This window comes from Leuciscus leuciscus (assembly GCF_965113295.1).
Source record: "Leuciscus leuciscus genome assembly, chromosome: 8".
In the NCBI taxonomy this organism is placed as follows: Eukaryota; Metazoa; Chordata; class Actinopteri; order Cypriniformes; family Leuciscidae; genus Leuciscus; species Leuciscus leuciscus.
In genome coordinates this window covers 42,812,352-42,830,708 of record NC_138732.1, presented here as the reverse complement: position 1 = coordinate 42,830,708, position 18,357 = coordinate 42,812,352, and the positions used below count along the sequence as shown (strand labels likewise).

The following is an 18,357-nucleotide window of genomic DNA, read 5'->3' as shown; positions in this document are numbered from 1 at the left end:
CACCTGTGAGCGCATTACATTAGTGTTACTCCACAAACACACATCTGTGACCGCATTACATTAGTGTTACTCCACAAACACACACCTGTGACCGTTACATTACTGTTACTCCACAAACACACACCTGTGACCGCGTTACATTAGTGTTACTCCACAAACACACACCTGTGACCGCATTACATTAGTGTTACTCCACAAACACACACCGTGACCGCGTTAAATTAGTGTTACTCCACAAACACACACCTGTGACTGCATTACATTAGTGTTACTCCACACTCACACATCTGTGACCGCATTACATTAGTGTTACTCCACACTCACACACCTGTGACCGCGTTACATTAGTGTTACTCCACAAACACACACCTGTGACTGCGTTACATTAGTGTTACTCCACACTCACACACACCTGTGACCGCGTTACATTAGTGTTACTCCACAAACACACACCTGTGACCGCATTACATTAGTGTTACTCCACAAACACACACCTGTGACCGTTACATTACTGTTACTCCACAAACACACACCTGTGACCGCGTTACATTAGTGTTACTCCACAAACACACACCGTGACCGCGTTAAATTAGTGTTACTCCACAAACACACACCTGTGACTGCATTACATTAGTGTTACTCCACACTCACACATCTGTGACCGCGTTACATTAGTGTTACTCCACAAACACACACCTGTGACCGTTACATTACTGTTACTCCACAAACACACACCTGTGACCGCGTTACATTAGTGTTACTCCACAAACACACACCTGTGACCGCATTACATTAGTGTTACTCCACAAACACACACCGTGACCGCGTTACATTAGTGTTACTCCACAAACACACACCTGTGACCGCATTACATTAGTGTTACTCCACAAACACACTCCGTGACCGCGTTAAATTAGTGTTACTCCACAAACACACACCTGTGACTGCATTACATTAGTGTTACTCCACACTCACACATCTGTGACCGCATTACATTAGTGTTACTCCACAAACACACACCTGTGACCGTTACATTACTGTTACTCCACAAACACACACCTGTGACCGCGTTACATTAGTGTTACTCCACAAACACACACCTGTGACCGCATTACATTAGTGTTACTCCACAAACACACACCGTGACCGCGTTAAATTAGTGTTACTCCACAAACACACACCTGTGAGCGCATTACATTAGTGTTACTCCACACTCACACATCTGTGACCGCGTTACATTAGTGTTACTCCACACTCACACACCTGTGACCGCGTTACATTAGTGTTACTCCACAAATACACACCGTGACCGCGTTAAATTAGTGTTACTCCACAAACACACACCTGTGACCGCGTTACATTAGTGTTACTCCACACTCACACACCTGTGACTGCATTACATTAGTGTTACTCCACACTCACACATCTGTGACCGCATTACATTAGTGTTACTCCACACTCACACACCTGTGACCGCGTTACATTAGTGTTACTCCACAAACACACACCTGTGAGCGCATTACATTAGTGTTACTCCACACTCACACACCTGTGACCGCGTTACATTAGTGTTACTCCACAAATACACACCTGTGACCGCGTTACATTAGTGTTACTCCACAAACACACACACCTGTGACCGCATTACATTAGTGTTACTCCACAAACACACACCGTGACCGCGTTAAATTAGTGTTACTCCACAAACACACACCTGTGACCGCATTACATTAGTGTTACTACACACACACACACACACACACACACACACACACACACACACACACACACACACACACACACACACACACACACACACACACACACACACACTGTGACTGCATTACATTAGTGTTACTCCACACTCACACACCCGTGACTGCGTTACATTAGTGTTACTCCGCAAACACACACCTGTGACCGCGTTACATTAGTGTTACTCCACACTCACACACCTGTGACCGCGTTACATTAGTGTTACTCCACAAACACACACCTGTGACCGCGTTACATTAGTTTTACTCCACACTCACACACCTGTGACCGCGTTACATTAGTGTTACTCCACAAACACACACCTGTGACCGCATTACATTAGTGTTACTTCACAAACACACACCTGTGACCGCATTACATTAGTGTTACTTCACAAACACACACCTGTGACTGCATTACATTAGTGTTACTCCACACTCACACACCCGTGACTGCGTTACATTAGTGTTACTCCGCAAACACACACCTGTGACCGCGTTACATTAGTGTTACTCCGCAAACACACACCTGTGACCGCGTTACATTAGTGTTACTCCGCAAACACACGCCTGTGACCGCGTTACATTAGTGTTACTCCACAAACACACACCTGTGACCGCGTTACATTAGTGTTACTCCACACTCACACACCTGTGACCGCGGTACATTAGTGTTACTCCACAAACACACACCCGTGACCGCATTACATTAGTGTTACTCCACAAACACACACCTGTGACCGCGGTACATTAGTGTTACTCCACAAACACACACCCGTGACTGCATTAGATTAGTGTTACTCCACAAACAAACACCTGTGAGCGCGTTACATTAGTGTTACTACACACACACACACAAACTTTTATTTTGGATGCAATTAACCGCGATTAATCGTTGCACAGCCCTTGTGAGAGTGTGTGTGTGTGGTCCTCTCAGTCACTAGTTAGTCATCAGGAGGTCAGCATGTGACGTGTCTCTGGTTTGTTAATCCGCATCACACTGGACTTTGAGCCGTTAAATGAGTTCAGACCCACACAGAACCTAGTGGTCGATCTGTGAAGCTTAGATTCGCTATTGGTCAAATGTCTTTTTACTTTGCAAATTTTTAAGTCATATTTCTCCAAAGTTTCTCAAATCATCACATTAGAATGATTTATGAAGGATCATGTGACGCTGAAGACTGGAGTAATGATGCTGAACATTCAGCTTTGAGCACAGGAATAAATTACACTTTACTATATATTCACATAGAAAACAGATGTTTTACATTGGAATAATATTTTTCTATTTTTGAATAAATAAACGCAGTGTTGATGAGCAGAAGAGACTCATTTCTCACCGACCCCGAACTCTAAAAGGATGGTGTTCTGCTGTGTGTGTGTGTGTGAATGCTGTAAACGCGTTGTCTCATCAAGAGATGCAGTTGTAGTTGTGTTTCATGTTCTCTGGAGGAGTGATATGGCCAGTTTGTCAGAGATCTGCTCTCGCTCAGTGCTTGCGTGGTTGTGAGTGTTCGCTTCAGAGTTTAACCTCTCGTGGAGGCCATCGCACTTCTGCCAGAGAGTTTCTCTTTTATTCCTGTCCGTCATTCCTCTATCTCATTTGTTTGCTTGCGCTCTGTGCTTGAGGTCTGTCAGGAGAGGTCATGTTTACCCAGAGTGCACCAAGGCCAGGAAGGACAGATTTACCCATTAGGCATTGCTCCCGCGACCCTCTCAGAGTTCACTCTCAATTTCTCTGTCATGCAGCATTAGAGACCCGGACCTTTGATTCAGACTCTGACACCCACACAACTGAGAGAGAGAGAGAGAGAGAGAGAGAGAGAGAGAGAGAGACACACAGAGAGAGAGAGAGAGAGAGACACAGAGAGAGAGAGAGAGAGAGAGAGAGAGAGAGAGAGGCTGCTGAACAGTGTTGAAGTTCAGACTAAGAATGATATTAGGGCTGTAAGTCGGACAGTTCATCACGATACGATATGATATGATATCGCTTCAGCCAGCGGTACTATTTGCCGATACCTTAAAAAATTCTGCGATACGATTGTTTAGATTCAGGGCTATATCGATTCATTTATCGCTATTTATATATTGATATATATTGATACAAATATTTAGGAGGATCTGTAGACAGAAATGCAATATCATACACATAACTATGTTTTCAGTGGTGTGTAAAGACCTTACATAATGAACCGTTATGTGTTTATTAGCTTAGAATGAGCATTTCTCTCTACACACACCGCGGGTCCACTTACACTTACACATGTTTCTACGGTGGCCCTGAACAGACAAACACGTTTCGTCACTGTGTTGTTCTTCATGATAAGAAGCTAAAGCTAAAGCCAGCGAATAAAACACTGACACAACGATGAACAGGTGACAATAATATTCCCAATAACATCGTTTTACTGAATAATCAAGTAAATCTAATTTCTTAATCTTTGTAAAGAAACCTCATTGCTGAACTGGCTACTCTCTGCTGTCTCAAATGACGACATCACTTCCTGTCGGCCACCGTAACTTCTGTTGGGTGCAGTTCACAACCTCACCACTAGGGCTGCTAAACATCACACACTGCACCTTTAAAACATTTGAAAATAAAGACTACAGTGTGTACACTTGTATTTATTAAAGGTGAAAGGAAAATATGTTTTTACATGACATTTTGGGGTCATTAAGGCTGTGTTGACACTCGGCAGGTTTGGTTGGATTAAGGCGAGCTCAGCCCAAGTCTTAAAAATACCAAAGTGCAGTTAATGCACACTAAACCCACACGAAGCGTATCCCATCATGCATAGTTGGCCAGTTTGACTCATGCTTAATATGTCAGTTTGTAATTTTTGATAAAGCACGTAAATTGTTGCAAAAAAAACCATAAACAAAGGCGATCAGATGATAAAGTTTTAGTCATTGTGAAGAAAAATAATTGCTTAGTCTTTTAACTGATCAAAACTTACTTGATATCGATAGATTTACACCAGTTTCATTTTGTTGGCACAAATCAGACATTCTGAATTTTGATTTTTAAATACATTAGGAATATAGGATTTTCTTAGATACACACAGACATCAAGAATCTGCATATGAATCTCAACAATGGTGACATGCTTCATGCCGCAATGCATCCTGGGAGCCACCATAGCCACTCATGACTCCCAGCATGCATTGCGGCATGAAGTATGTCACCATTGATGAGATTCATATGCAGATTCTTGATGTCTGTGTATTTAAAAAAAAATCCTGAAGTGTATTTACATGTGTGTGTACACACACACACACACACACACACACACACACACACACTCACACTCACACTCACACACTCTCTCTCTCTCACACACACACACACACACACACACACACACACACACACACACACACACACACACACACACTCACACACACACTCTCTCTCTCTCTCTCTCACACACACACACACACACACACACACACACACACACACACACACACACACACACACACACACACACACACACACACACACACACACTCCTCTTCTCACTGTATCCTAAGGAGTGTGTGTGTGTGTGTGTATCCTGAGGAGGGAGTGTGTGTGTGTGTGTGTGTGTGTGTGTGTGTGTGTGTGTGTGTGTGTGTATCCTGAGGAGTGTGTGTGTGTGTGTGTATCCTGAGGGAGTGTGTTATAGATGGTTTTACTCCTGCAGTCTCAGCCATCTGTTCCTTCAGATTCACACCTACACACACTCTTCATGTCAGTAACTTTAATATAACGGTGGAACAGTAATTGGTTTCCCGATCATATACTGTGGAAGAACTGTTAGATTTCACGACACATACTGTACATGTAATTTCACTGTAAAATACTGTTTTCATGTGGGTTTGGAGTGAGATGAGGGTGTCATGGTAAATGACAAGTGACACTATTACTTCAACAACACGTCATTTTATCATATACAAGTCATTTTGAACTGTAAAATATATACAGTAGTGGCCAAAAGGGGATATTTGTTTCTAATGACCCTACAAGTTTGATTAAACCATCAAAATATAAGCAAAATATTTTATGATTTTTTTTTTTATGTTTTAAATATGAGGGAAGATTAAAGCACTAAAACATGTTTAAGGTATTTATTTAACAACATTAAAAAGGCAAACTACAACTACAGGAGAAACGTACAGCTGACAGGATAAAGCATACATCGACTCTACAGCATTATGAGTTATTAATATTTGGTTGGTTCTCTCTTGTTTGTGCATAATGTTCATAATTTCGGTAACACTTTACAATAAGGTTCATTAGTTAACATTAGTTAATGTATTAACTATCATGAACTAACAATGAGCAATACATTTGTTACAGTATTTATTAATCTTTGTTCATGTTAGTTAATAATAATCCAGCTGTTCATTGTTCATGTTAGTTCACAGTACATTAACTAATGTTAACAAACACATCTTTTCATTTTATTAATGTATTAGTAAATTAAAATGAATATTAAATGATATTTAATATTAACTAAGATTAATAAATGCTGTAGAAGTATTAGTTTTTATTTCTGCTTCTATTGTAAAGTGTTTCCCATCATTTCTTTGTATGACAGCCTGGACAAAACTTATGTCACGTTTATTATCATAAATAAAACAGTCGACTCCAAGCGCAACTAAGCAATATGCAAATAATAATATTTGTAATAATATTTGAATAAAAGGTGAAGATGTGAGTTTTCCCAGGCTGGACGTCACTACTGTACAGGCATCTGAACACCGTCATCAGTCCATCACTACAGTATGTCCTCACTGTACAGTGTGTGTGTGTGTGTGTGTGTGTGTGTGTGTGTGTGTGTGTGTGTGTGTGTGTGTGTGTGTGTGTGTGTGTGTGATGATGATGATGATGATGATGTTGGCGGTGCTCGTGCTCGTGCTCGTCAGCCGTCTGTCGGGTCCACTGATGTGAGCTCAAATGTGCTGTAAATGAGTTCTGGGCTGCTCGCCCGCACGGAGTACGCCACATAACAAACATGTGCACAACGGTACACGACATCGACGTGTTCTGTCTCCAGTCTGTGGCCAAACACACAGCCGAACGGAAACATCACTGTGCTCTCTCACACTCGCCGATCACAAGGGTTTCTGTGGCTTCAGGCGTAGCGGAAGCTGATATACTGCTGTATGCTCACACACACACACACACACACACACACACACACACACACACACACACACACACACACACACACACACACACACACACACACACACACACTTCCTGATAATGCCGGCTGTCGTGTGTGTGTCAACATGTTTTAGCACTTCTGGTTTCCACCGTCCTGAAGTCACTGGGTTTTCGGTTAAATGCCAGAAATAAGGCTGTGGTGAACACAAGCTCGTTCTGCGAACCGTTCACACCCAGAATGATAACTATACAGATAACTATATTAGTATAGAGAGCCTAAGTCCCGCCCCTCCGCTTCCGGCTCATGGGAAAAAACTGAAATGAACTCCATCTCTCGTCTCGCACTATGTACGTATGTGTCCAGTCTGGTACCAAACACTCAGGCATGACTGTGTATTATAACGATTATAACGTAATCTTACGATTATAACGTAAGACTATAGAGAAAATGACTGACGTTAGCTTCAGTAAAGTTAGCTTCATTCATTGAGAGAAAAGGTATGACGTCACATGTGCGCCTTTTGGGTTTGTAGTCTTTGTAATTACGTATTTTCACAGTCTTATACCTCAACAGTTTTACATCAAACCACGACTTTCTTGACTTTAAAATAGGGTTGGGCGATGTCCCCTAAATTGCCAGTTGACGATGTTTACAGTAAAACATCGCGATGGACGATGATATCGTCGGGGGGGGGGGGGGGGGGGGTCATCGATCACGAAGAGACAGGGAGAGTGCACATTGTAGCTACTTACATCTACTGTGTTTACGCCACGGGAATACTCGGCTTGGCATTTTGAAATATTTCTATGTTTATTTGGCCGTTCAGGCGCGCAACCGAAGACAAAGACTACTTGACCATGTTGTGCTCGGAGCGCGCGCGCACCATCCTGTCAGTAGAATTCAGTTCTCTTTCGCGACATCGTGCTTTTAATATTTCTTTTCAATAGCACATCCTGCTCTTTTCTTTCTCATTCATGTTTTGTTATGAACTTAACATAATCGTCAACTGAAATCTGTGCGGATTATCAACAATACGATACATTTATAGGACATAAAGGGTCTCTGCGGCAAAAGTGAAAGTACCAGCGGCCAACGGGTGAAATGTTTCTCTTTGCACAGCAAAGCACCCATTTCAATAAAAGGATATATTAAAGTTTATAAAGCCTACTTTTACATTTTCATTGCTGTTTTAAAATGAATTTCGCCATCACCTTAAACAAGCTGCTCTGCTTGAATCCCAGTGCAGGAGCTGTAACTGTTAAGTTAGGTTACCACAGAAACGTAAGCGTTTGGTTGATTGCTGTGGTGACTCGTGACACTCGCGAACAGCACTGAACACACACGTCTTCATTTTTTTTATCGTTTGTTGGTAAAGGGTGAGAGACCTTGCGAGCCACACGGTTCCCAACCACTGGTGTACACACGAAAACGAACTGCCGTGAGACTGGTCTGTCTGACAGGGTGGGGGGGGCGTGGCATCACGATGGTGGCTCTCCATCGTGATGTCGGTCAGCCATCACGATGGACGATGATATCGTCCATCGGCACAACCCTACTTTAAAATGTATCTTTTAAATTGACAAACATCATATGTGTAATTCAGGGCACAATTCAAACGAGATCAAAATATTTGTTGTCTCTCGCCATTGACTACCATACAATATTTTTCCGAAATAAGGTCCCATGGTGGTCCACCGGAAGGGGAGGGACTTAGGCTCTCTATTCACACCAGTGCACACACACACACACACACACACACACACACACACACACACACACACACACACACACACACACACACACACACAGAGGGACTTGTGTGTGTGTATCCTGAGGAGTGTATGTGCGTGTGTGAACTGCAGTTTTGTCGTCTGTCGCTTTAAATGCTGTGATGGATTCTGATTGGCTGTCAGTGTTGTGTTGTTCATCGGCTGGATAAATCGTTCTGAAACTGATTCCTCTAATATCGTTCCTCTTTGCAGTTTTAGTTGTGGTGTGACTATCATTAGTTATTGTCCTTGGTGTGAACGGGCCTTTATTATATGTCATAATATACACCTGTAAACCACCTTGTGATTGTTTTGAAGTGTTTTTATGTGTCTTGAAATAAGTGGTTGCTAAATAGGACGACAGAGCTTGTCTGAGAACTCATCCACTCTTGCAAAGTATTCTAACTAAACTTTAAAGTCTCCCTGTAGTTCATAATGTTATCCCTTAAATCTCCTCATCATCACACGTTGATCTGATTGGTTACAAGGTAGTTTGTGACGTCAGAAACACCAGCGATTTCAAAGCGTGTGTTTGAGACTGTCTTTGGTTCACTGCAGTTTTAAGGAGGAAATACTCAGCAATGCTGTCGACTTATGAATTTACACATGGTTTGTCTTAAAGCATATTAAAAACACCACATACACACATAAACAACATTAAAGCTGGATTTTCACCACAGGAGGACTTTAAATAAAGATTTAAACTCTTTATTATAAAAAAAGATTTAGTGGTCATGCAAATGTGGCTTTGTTCATTTGTGAAGACTTTCGTGATGAACCGAACACACACACGATCTGGTCACGGAGTTTATTCCCGGCAGTAATCCAGAAGTCAGTGGGAAAATCCTCCTGGTGTTTGCCGACTGAACCGGGCTGATTCTGGCCTGTGAAGTTACGTCATCCCTGCAGCGCTCTATGTTTAGCACTTTACTTCATGGTCTTCAGGGTCACCGCATGACTACACACAAGCTCTGTTTCCATACGCCTATTTTTATGCACATTTTAGGATATGACATAAAAAAAAACACTGAATGGAAAGATGTGCATAAATTCTAAAAATACGCATGAAAAACATGCGCTCAATTGAGGCAAACTTTTTTTAATCCGATAAGTGTGACTTCCTCATGTGACTCTGCAGAGGCTGTGATTGGATAACTGGAGTAACCAGTGGACCAATGGTGTCGCAGCATCTCAAATGTTGGTTTGGTGTTTCTGAAATGAATCAAAGTGTGTTGAATGAGTGTGTTCCCGAACACCAGCATGCGAACACTAGAGCACATGACAGCGGTTACTGTGTTTCGTCTGACGCTCTGAGACACACTCGTTTATGATGGAGGGAAAAGAGAAAGATTGCAGAAACTTAGTTTTATTACTGATATAATGCACCAGTTTGCCAGGAAGTGATGATTTTGTTCTCTTGAACACATGCAATGGAAACACTGCTTTATTCACAGATGCTTTATGCCAAATTTCAATTTTGCGCACAAGTTAAATTCCCAACTTCGAATGGAAACACAGCTGATGGCGGCATCCACTCGTTCTGTAATAGAGCCGTTACTGTATGATGTCTTTCACCTCTGACCATTATGGGCATTTTCTTTTCTTCTTTGAACCATTTAACTTTTCATTTGGTAAGTAATAAAGCATTCAGAGCTGCAGATCTGTAAATCAGACATTGCCTCACAATCCATACTTTTATCTTGTGGCATAAAGACTAATGCATATATTAGCTTATTTTCCAACAAAGTTAAGGCTTTTTGTCATGTCGGATCCTAATAGCCTCAGTGCTGTCTTTGGAAAAGAGTAGAAAAGTGAAAATTATGCTTTTAATGAGATCAGAAGCAGAACCGCTTTATCTGCATTTCAGAAACGCAGTGAAATTCACCTCAATTATTGGGTTCTTCAGTTGAAGCCACTGTGACCACACCGTTTATAGTGTTTTCACACTGATCAAGCCATTAGCTTTCTCTGCATTTTCACTTTCATTTATCACAATAAACCAGCTTCACAAGAGAATCAATCTGCAGGAATACCTGCTTATCTCTCTCTCTCTCTCTCTCTCTCTCTCTCCATTACACACCACATTTATCTCTCTCTCGCTCTATCAGCCTCATCGTGTTCCCTCGTTCCTTGTTCCAGACTCCAGAGTGATTGGGATTTCGTTCCCTCGTTCCAGACTCGGAGTGATTGGGATTTTGTTCCCTGTTCCAGACTTGGAGTGATTGGGATTTTGTTCCCTCGTTCCCTGTTCCAGACTTGGAGTTAGGGCTGGGCGATATGGATTTTTTTTTTATCACGATATGTTTTTCCATATTGATCGATCTCGATTCTTATCACGATATGTAGTTTTTGCAGATGCTGCCAGTGTAAGGGACATCCTGAAGCTTGAAGAAACAAGAGATTCACTGAAACTTTAGAATAAAGTTTAATAACATGAAAAATTAAACAATATGCCTTCCAATAATGAGCACAAAATATTTTTGTTAAGGTCTTCATGCAGACAAAGGATTCACATTACACTCCCACATTGTAGGAATCTTTCCATTGGTCAAGAGAGCAGCAGGGCCCACAACTGGCAAAAGAAAATTCAGCGCTCTTTCGCTCATACAGAGTTGTATATGCTTTCAAACAAGTGCAAACTAGTAGTGACTGGTCAGTGGTCACTTTTCAATATATTTTACATTTTTTGATTTTGACCGGCAGAGGTTTCGTTTTCCGGACATTTTGATGATTTGCCGGTCAAATATCGCCTCTTAATTAGTCAAGTTGAGGAAAACTGGAGGCAGGCTATGTAACTTAAAAAATGACATAATCAGGCCGTATAGAATGCAACATGTTTATTAGCCTAACTTTCAAATAGACGGAAAAAAACATGAACGTCCGATTGGCGTCAATCAACGCCAATTGTTTTTACTATGGTTTCACATTCATAGTTTAACAAACCAATCCCCCTTCCCCACATAAAATATCTGAATAGTAGCCTATTGTTTTTACTCAAGCGAACTTAATTATACTCTCTCAGTATGTCTCATTTAGCTGGTAACATTTAAATTGGCCACCGTGAAATTACTCCTTGTCAAATGAACTGGAACAAACAAATGACTAGGCCTATAACATTGTCTCGCGTCATTTTAGGCTACTTTTTACGCTGTTTTGCAGTGCTGAATTGTGCAGCTGCCGACTTAAAATCAAAACTTCCCTGTAGCCACGTTTCCATTACAGATTTGCGCAAATGTTTTGCGCTATTATCTAAATATCGATAAAAAAAACTATTGCGAAATGACGGCGTTTCCATTAATGCTACTTAATGCATTACTTGTTAGGCGACTAAAACGTCCTTTTTTTTCTCTGACGTGGCGTGTTATCCAAGCATTAATGGCAGGGAAAGACCCTTATACTGCGAACGACACATATAAGGAGTTTCTGGGTGTTTCGCCCTCATTTCTGCTGCGAGGTTTTGATTGTGCCATTTATTTGAGATTTAGAATCCAGTATTCCTATAGGCTAATTATTGTTTCTTTTATGAATTTAATAAAGAACTCTGTCTCGTATTCTGTCCAAACGATCCATGTAGGCTACTTTTGTGTCCATTCGTTTTTCCTTTTTTAACCCGTAATTGAAAAACGAAAAATGAACGGTTGTTGTCTTTTTAAAACGCAAAGTTGAACACCAAAATTTTAATTTGAACTGGCTACACAAACTGCTGCGCAAAAAAGTAAATACCGACGAATTTTCAGATTTTTGTTTATGACTTTTTGCCCCTTTATTAAACATTTAAAATATTCACAAATTAATATGGAAAACATGTCGATTTTAATGGTTTTCTAAGGCCAAATTAGAACCTGGAATTGATGTTTTTCCCGCAGTGCTGAATGAGAAGAGTCATTAATATTATTAATAAACTATTGTTTTCTAAGTGTCGGCTAAAATCACATTTCCATCTCCACCACTGTAGATGCGCTTTTAGAGAGAAATGCACCTTTCATATGGATTGCATAATCAGAAGGTATTAACTTTCGATTCGAATTTGTTCGTTTTAAAGTGGACATTTCAAGCTTTAGCCTAAATAGGCTATATTTTGTTTCAGTTCTCGCGCTCCAGTTTACGGAGATCATGAACGTGCGTCTGGTTGTTTTATTTTATTTTACAAAAGCACAACGTTTTCTTGTTATTGTGAGTTTACACAAATAAAAGTAGTTGAAAATAATGTATTATTATTTTCTGTATGACCAGAAATGATAGAGTATTTTAAGTTGTTTCCACTGTTATTGCAAGTGTTCGCGCCCGCGCCTCCGTGCCATGCAGTGCACGCTCCACACTCAGCTTTGTTCCTTTTTTGCATAAAAGCGTCTTCTAAATATAGCCTATTAAATGTTATAATATAATAAAATTATATAAAATTATTATTATTTGCGTAGCTACATGGACCTCACACACACCGCGTCTTCTAAGTCAGGTGACTGTAAATGCGCAAAAAACTGTTTCCATATCAGTTTTGCGAAATATTCCTTTTTCGAATTGCCTGAAAAACCTCCTCATGCGAGCATAAAAACTTTTTTGCGATAAACGGGAGTTTTTGCGAAATTTACGTGTTTCCATTGTGCGTATTTTTAATTCGCAATTTCAATTTGCGCAATTTGAAGGGTCGCCTAATGGAAACGCGGCTAGTGTCTCTCCACAACTTGCAATGCGCATAAGCCGCGTAACCTTGTTCTCCGCAAGGCGACTTCGCTGCTTCGTCTTGATCCGATTCTGCTTTTTCTCCGGTGGTGGTGGAGCTGTCTGGACATCTGAGGCTTCAGGCGTTCCTGATTCACCATCGTCCGTCGCGTCTGGCCTCTGAAAAAAGCTTTTACAGGCGGCTAGTCTGCCTGGGCCTGGACATATTTGAAACGTCTCACTCATTCGTTCGTTGTTTAGGTCTATATTACAGCCGTTTTAGGCGTGCGCTTTATTTGAAATGCAGCATGCGATGTTGTTTAATAACTTTCAAACGGTAGAGCCTGTTCCTTTATAACATAGCCAAAGGTCGGTGTATTTTTGCTTTATACATTTTAGGCTTATTCTCAAATTCATTTTGGCATTACGGCATTACCTGACAACGGAAACCTGAGCCATATCGCATTAATTATATACGGCAGCCGGCAGACTGATACTGTTGTTGTTGCGCTTACTTTTTCATGTGATATCGAATAATATGTCCCAAGCATATTATCGAAATCGTTAAAAAATGTATCGCGATCCCGTATCGAGATCGAATTATCGCCCAGCCCTACTTGGAGTGATTGGGATTTTGTTCCCTCGTTCCCTGTTCCAGACTCGGAGTGAATGGGATTTTGTTCCCTCGTTCCCTGTTCCAGACTTGGAGTGATTGGGATTTTGTTCCCTGTTCCAGACTCGGAGTGATTGGGATTTCGTTCCTTCGTTCCAGACTCGGAGTGATTGGGATTTTGTTCCCTTGTTCCCTGTTCCAGACTTGGAGTGATTGGGATTTCGTTCCCTCGTTCCAGACTCGGAGTGATTGGGATTTCGTTCCCTCGTTCCCTGTTCCAGACTCGGAGTGATTGGGATCTCATTTCCTGCTCCAGACTGTGAGTAATTTGGATCTCATTCCCTCGTTCCTTGTTCCAGACTCGGAGTGATTGGGATCTCGTTCTCTCGTTCCTGCTCCAGACTCGGAGTGATTGGGATTTTGTTCCCTCGTTCCCTGCTCCAGACTCGGAATGATTGGGATTTCGTTCCTTCGTTCCCTGTGATTCAAAAGTGATTGGGATTTAATTTCCTCGTTCCAGACTCGGAGTGATTGGATGTTCCAGTGATTGGATGTTTTGCTGCATCCCAATTCGCCTACTGATACTACGCCCTAAAAGTATGGACACGCTTTGTGAAGAAAAAGCACATACTTTTGAGTGTGTAGCAAAAGAGTAGACAAGCTTTGGGACAAACTACTTCGTCATCTTTAACGGACAGCTCTGTCGCTTAGTTACGTGCATCCTGTCTCCGTAAACTGACCTGTCAATCATCTCATCACAGTTAAAATCCTCCATTCAATCTAATTTAATTTCCTACTGTTTCGGAGAGAAATGTTGCACACGTTGATCTGCCAGTCGTGGGTCTTTCATGCGGGGACTGTCCTCATGTGTTTGCAATTTGAGTATAATGATGCATTTAAAAGTTAATGGCTAAACATATCTTTACAAAAGTTCACAATGCTGGTGCAGATGCAATATAATGTGGACAACATTGAATAAAAAAATAAAAAATGTCAGGTTAGATACTGATAATGAATCACTCAAACCCCTTTATCTAAACCTCTCTACATAACCACCGGTCTCGCACATCCGCCATGTCTGTAGTTTTTTAACACTTTTTACTCGTGTTTGTAGTTCTAATCGAATCCATGTTCAACGCACAATGGGTTGTGGGCAGTATTAGCCTTTAGTGTGTTCACGGATCTGCACTTCGCATTCTGACTGGAAATAGTAGACCATCCGGGAGTCTTAGGAATACTCATACTACGATTTGGGACGTAATAATTCTATTTTCGAATACGATTTAGGACGGATAGTATGTGAATTGGGACGCACACAGCACTCTTTCTTCCCATCAGACCTCTGGTAATGTTAGCGCTGGTGTTCCTCTCCAGACCTGGGAACGGGCACCGGGAACCATTGGGAATGATTAAGGAAAGCCTCGGGGTGGGTTTAGATCTCCTTGACCTGCAGCTCGTCCGTCTGGAGATGGAGGGATTTCATTATGATCCGCGTGTGTTGGAGGAATCTGGAGGTTAATGGTGTGTGTGTGTGTGTGTGTCATGTGAAGGACACTGCTTTCATTGGGCTCTGCTCTTCTGAGCTCCCTACGTCAACTGACCGATATAGTGATGCTGTAAAACGTCTCCGGTTTGTTTTTGTCCTTAAATAGTCTCATAACTGTGCCTTTTCCTCATTAATCTGCTCAGCTGTTATTTTAGACTTCAGGCTTTAATAATAAAGTAACAAAAACACACACAGCCAAGAACAGGGAACAGAACTGAGACGTCCACCAAAGAACATGGGAAAACACTGGGCTTTAAATTCTTAAGGTAACGAGGGCTAACGAGTGCCTCGCTATTCCCTACGTGAGTCTACTAATACGCTTCCCTTGAAGGAGTGAATGAGAAGGAGTGGGTGAATTCAGACAATCGTTAAGCGTTCATCGGTTGTACACTCGTTATTGCAATGCATTGTGAGATTGAATAAGTGTACTTCATAACATCCACTAGGGTTTTGGACACCACTACAAATGCCCTATTTAAGGGTATAGGGGCGATTCCTGATTCAGCCTAAGGTAACTATTACACTAATAAGGCAGGCTATGAAACAAAGGAAACAGGAACTAAACACAGGAAGTCAGAACACTGGAAAAATGGGAACAAAACTATCAAACAGTCAGTTAAACACGAGACGGGAATCGTGACTCTGCTTCTCAAACAATTTTGATCACAGTTAAACTCTTCTCACTGTTTTTATTTAATTTAACTTAAATATTATATAAACAAGACTGAAACTACACTGATTTAAGTCTCATGAGCCGTAAGAATAAAAAGTTGTTTTATTAATATTCCATAACATTTCTTGATGCCCAATTGGGACAAAATATGATGTCGGAAAACTACTACTTTTGTCTCATTCTTGTGTGTGTTTCTAGTTACGTTCTTTAGGTTTATCCAGTATATTTAGAAAGTGCTTTTCTTCAACTGAAAGAGCCATCTCAAACGGCCCTGTTGTGTTGCTTGACGGGCTGAGTAATGTTAACTGGTGAATGCTCTTCAAAACTCCTCCAGAAATATTAGACCATCTGTGAAGCTTTCAGACACAGTTGTTTCAAACCACCAAAACAAACTCCAAATGTACTTGGTTTCGGCCAGATTTTGTTCTACATTACATCGCACCCATTTGTTGGATGATTTGCCTTGAAGTATAGTGTGTGTGTGTGTGTAACTCTACTCTTGCATATAGGATGGACACAGTGGAGTTATTCTTAGCCTTTCTGAGAGAATCTGCGTCTGTCTGAGGATTAGCATCTCTTTCTCATTGGCTTCATTTGGTGACCGTGCACACGATCTGATTGGTTGCTTGTTGATAAGCATCGATCTGATTGACTGTCCTGTGGGTGTATCAGTATCACCGTGGAGACAAAGACGCCCCTGTCTCAGTCCGTCACTGAAAGCCCAATATTGGCTAGTCAAAGAATCTCAGTCCACTTTCTCTGGGCTTTGGGTCATGGGACTCGTATTAGTTTCTCTTTATAGAGCTGCACACAATACGTCCCTGTCTCGGTACACACACTCTTCCAGTGATGAGTATATCAGTCGGACACATTCATTTGCCAGTATTTATTTTGAGGTTATTGGCATTGGGTGATAAGCGTGTCAATCTGCCGACAGCACTGTTAATGGAAAATGTAAAGGATATTTGTTTCAATACATGGCTATACATAGGCTATAAGTCAATCTATCATCAGGCATGTGTGGTTTTCTCTTACCCTGATCTCTATGCAGGGCTCCAGACAACAAAAGATCAATTAATGAGTCATTGGCTCCTGTAAGGGAAAAAATAAGTGGCAATTATTTTTTAAAGTGCCTCAAAAGAATAAGCGTGTTTTAATTTTGCCATGTGTTGTCACGTCTGCCCTCCTTTCCATCCATCTTGTAGATGTCCTGGGATCTGAGATTCACTTAAAGTAGGAGCTGAATTACTTTTCCAACATGAGCACTACATACACACACGAAGAATGGTTCTTTACACAGAATCTGGCCAGTGTCTCAGACCATAATGATGCCGGCATCGCTTGAGTTTAACCTCCTAATGCTTCCTATAAACGTTGCTGTATGTCTTATACACCCATCTATATTTCTTCATTAGTAATGAGGTAAATCTGGGGAAAGGCAGCTCTTCACATGCAGTTATACCGGTGCTGTTGAATCTCATTTTTAGCTCCTTCCATTCTTTCTCTTGTAGACAACAGGTTAAGTAAAAATATAAGGATTATGTGACAGTGCTTGAGTTTATGAGCTTTTCTGAGGTAAATTTGACGTAACATGATCTTTCTGAGGTGTATATGCTGATCGAGCGATCTGTCTGTCGGCCACATTAAACAGCGGCAAAACCACATTTATTGCTTGTATTTCGTGATAAAATTGACAGAATTTAAAAGCTGAAATTGTTAATTCTTTACTAAAATTAACAAACGTACTATAAGGTGACAATTACATGCAAATCTTACTGTGATTATGGATGGCTGCGCTACAAATAAATTAAATTAAAAGAGAATAAGAATCCATATCAGGATCAATTAAAAACGAGATCTGATAAAGATTAGTTTGTGACGTGTGTATCTGTGTTAGTTCGTACACGTTGTGTGCTGTAAATACACCGCCTTCCGGCACTTCTGGAGGACCTGCATGTTCATTCATTCACACGTCTACGTGTTTTTCTCGTAATAGTGAGAAACGTACGTTTATAAACGCAATAAATGTTCTCGTCAGTGACCTTTAATCGGTTCGATTTTAAGTGAAATCACAATAGACGATTCTTACGCTTTTTATGGAATATTTCAGTGTTTATTCTAAATGATTTATGGGTGCACATCATTATAGTGTTAATAATCTCGACTCAGAATAAGTTCCTCTTGCAG

General features: G+C 41.1%; 1 protein-coding gene and 4 long non-coding RNA genes across 5 annotated transcripts in view; 2 read left to right on the top strand and 3 right to left on the bottom strand.

Annotated features, from left to right (window-relative positions):
• mgat4b (alpha-1,3-mannosyl-glycoprotein 4-beta-N-acetylglucosaminyltransferase B) overlaps positions 1 to 18,357 on the top strand; it is a 159,400-nt gene that overhangs the window by 17,360 nt on the left and 123,683 nt on the right. The window lies entirely within an intron of this gene.
• The window catches only part of LOC309504806, a 125,010-nt gene that overhangs the window by 98,279 nt on the left and 8,374 nt on the right, over positions 1 to 18,357 (bottom strand). The window lies entirely within an intron of this gene.
• Positions 3,575 to 7,319, bottom strand: LOC309504802. The gene is made up of 2 exons (XR_014208174.1): positions 6,980 to 7,319; positions 3,575 to 6,901 (listed from the first exon to the last, which is right to left on the bottom strand). It is a non-coding gene; the product is annotated as an uncharacterized lncRNA (long non-coding RNA).
• Positions 11,003 to 13,854, bottom strand: LOC309504804. Its single transcript, XR_014208176.1, has 2 exons — positions 13,340 to 13,854; positions 11,003 to 11,873 (listed from the first exon to the last, which is right to left on the bottom strand). It is a non-coding gene; the product is annotated as an uncharacterized lncRNA (long non-coding RNA).
• Positions 13,960 to 16,125, top strand: LOC309504803. The gene is made up of 2 exons (XR_014208175.1): positions 13,960 to 14,196; positions 14,353 to 16,125. It is a non-coding gene; the product is annotated as an uncharacterized lncRNA (long non-coding RNA).